Here is a 3,285-nt window from a genome sequence, read left to right on the forward strand (position 1 = left end):
CATCGTTTGTTTAACCCCTATGTAATAGGTGGCATGTTTCATTTACCTTGTGTACTATGCTTTGTACTAAGATATTTTTTTATTTATATCATTTAATTTTTGACGAACATGCACTATGTGAGTATTTGTTTTAATACTGCTTCATCTTTCCTGCATTTATTTTGGGGTTTTGTGACCGTGGTTGTTGGAATAGAGATAAGTAAGCCACGTTGTAGACTTGTGTTTTGAGGATTTTAGTTGTCCACTATAGGGATTTTGATCTAGTGTTTTGTCTTCTGTATGTAGCCTTACGGTAGGTCTACTTCAGATCTGTGTTTAGGTTTCAATTTTGCGGGTCCAATTCATTGGCTTGAGGGCACAGACTTGTCAGGCTGTGGATTCGGGACTAGTGTTGTTGTTGTTGCATTTTCGAATATGGGGTTCGTTAGTACTCCAACGTTAGGGATTTAAGGCCTTAAGCGTAACGGTGCCACTGACATTGTTGTTAGAGTTTTGGGATTAGCTACCCCAACTCTCACGGATGCCTGGTTTCCATAGTGCTTTTGGTAATAATCATTTCCGACATTGACGTTATTTGTATCGAAAAGTTTCTTTCTGTGGCATGTTATGAACTAGTGCTTTATACTGTCATGCTACCTTACTGACGAGTAAGTGTGGGCGGGTTCTGGCCATTGTTCATACTGCCGTGTCATTCTTAGCCATCTGTCTTGATTTGACTTGTAGTCGTCTTGGGATTCTCTCAGTGATTGACGTTGAGTTAATATGTCGATTCATTTGGGAAGTGTCACTCAGTTCTTGGGTTTTGCATTCCTTCGGATGATCTTCAGGCTTTTGAAGTTGTCCTTTAGCACCTTATGGTGTGTCCTTTAGTTTGATCTTGCTTTGATCTTGTTTAGTTTTCTTTTGTTTATTCCTGATTTCGGGGACGAAATCCCTTTAAGGTGAGAAGGTTGTAATGACCCGGATTTTTTGGATAAATTTTTTCCGTTGTCTTTTCCCTTCTGAGTTTGGTTTCTTGTCGATTAGTCTCATCTCGAGTGCTCTGGAGTGATTCCGAGACTCTTTTCTGTGGATTAACAACTTCCTTTGAGGACCGAGTCATTTCTGCATTTTCACTTTTCAGACACTATGCGCTATTTCGTTTTTTCCCTATTTTGTCTTTTCCCCGTTTGTCACTTTATTGGCTTAACCACTCTTCTTGTGTTCAGAGTTGGTTTTTGACTTCATGTATCTTCATCTTGAGTGGTTTCCACGAAATACATATCTTTACTTTTGCAAGAAAGTACTCTGGTTGCTCCCGGTGTCCGTTAGGGCATGGATGCAAAGTTCTTTAGAATCTTTTTCTTTTCTTGGGGTGCTTTTCGTAAATATCTTTTGAAGATATTATATTTTAGGGATTTTGAAGAAAATATTTTTGGAAGATATTTTCATTCTGGGCCATAAGTGCAGTTTTCACTTTTTGGAGGGGCCATTGTGCAATTAATGAAAGTTATTGCAAAATGTCTTGTTTTGAGTCTAGATCCTCATACGAGATTCATTTTCACATTTCATCAAGTTGTGTACTCTTGGAATTCCTCCTCGCCGATGTTTTCCATTTTCAGGGTTTCTAGCCCCGGTTTGCGCAAACTTGTTTTGGGCATAACTTTTTACTCGGGACTCAGTTTTTGACGCCGTTTCTTCTGTTATTCATATTTTCTCATTTTGAATCTTTTCTATTCATAGAGTTTTGCCATTTGAGCTCGTCTGCTCAAATTTCACTTTTTCGGACCCGGCAAGGCCCGTTCGGGGCACTTTTTGAGATTTCTATAAAAGGGGGGTGAGATATTTTATTTTTTTCATCTTCCCCACTCTCTTGCATGACTTGAAGCTTCCATGGCAGCCCAAGGGAGGCTGCCACCTTCTCTCTCCTCGTTTGAGCTTCATTCCTTTGTCAGAACATAGTAAGGCCTTTGTGTTTTGTGTTCGTGTTGACTACGCACTTCTTTTACCCTTATTAGAACCCATTTCTAGCCAAATTTTAAGTTTGTTTTTGAGGTCAAGTTGTGATTTTGATGGGGCTTTCATGGGGTTTTTGTTCACGGCGTTGTCCCTGACAAAACCTAGTAGTTTCGTCGGATTCAGAGCCGTTCTATTTTGATGGCTTTTGAGATTTTCATCTCAAAATGAGGTAGGGGATGTTTTAGGATTTTGTATGTGTTGTATGGGGTGTTTTTCATGATTATACAACTTGATTGCATGACTTGTATCAAATCTAGAAAATTAGTAATATTTAATTCTTTGTATAAGATTAAATTTTTATGGATGTACCTTGCATGAAATTGACTTATAGCATGCTTTTAAATTAAGTCTAGGCATGTTATTTAACATACTTAAATTTGAGAGCATTTGGATAAGTATGAAAATCTAGAGACTTTAATTAAAATGATTAATTAAAATCTATTTAATGGTTTCTTTAGCTTAATTAAGTTTTGACTTGATATTTGAGATGATTAGGACTTGTATATTAGTATATGTTAATATGGGACCATTTTAAGTTGTTTTAGAATTTAGGGATTTGATTATCATGATTTAATTAAAATTCATTTTGTTATTCAATTGGCCTAATCAAGTATTGGAATTGGTATATGCAATGACCATGCTATGTTGTTTAACATATGTAATTTGAGGCCATTTGGTTGAGAATTGCAACTTAGAGGAATTAATTAGTTACTTGATAAAATTCCGTTTCTATTGCATTATGGATTTAAATCATGTGTTTGACGTTGATTGTATATCTAAAGCATGATTTTAGACTTGTAATGAATTTATGAGATTACGTTTCAATATTGGATTATCTTGTTATAGAGTGTAACGAATCAGACACTGAAGATTCGACATGTGATATTATTATAGCGCATAAGGAATCGCACTCTGAAGATTCGACATTTTTCATCCTATAGTAGTTATAGATTTAGAGCATGTATAGTGTGGTTACAAACTACTTATGCATGGGATGTGGTTTCGTATATATATAAGTTGTTAACTTATTTATTTTGGAGTCACTTGGGACATGGTTACTATGATATGGCTAAAATTCAGTTTTAGTGCGGGAGGTATGAGTTCTCCCCAATTGAGATAGTGCGCACTTAGGGTGGTTTTCCCTGCGGGTTAGTGCCCGGAACAACCATTGATCTCGGCAGAATTCCGAGTCTAGATGTCCAAGTCTTCCATTATTTATTTTCGCATTCAATTCCAAGTTAGCAATCATGTTTATATTGTGACTTGTGGTTTTGGCTATCGGCGATT

The sequence above is a fragment of the Cornus florida genome, unplaced genomic scaffold, assembly GCF_030987335.1.
Source record: "Cornus florida cultivar Cherokee Brave unplaced genomic scaffold, ASM3098733v1 CherokeeBrave_3.0.0_Hap2_Chr05, whole genome shotgun sequence".
In the NCBI taxonomy this organism is placed as follows: domain Eukaryota; kingdom Viridiplantae; phylum Streptophyta; class Magnoliopsida; order Cornales; family Cornaceae; genus Cornus; species Cornus florida.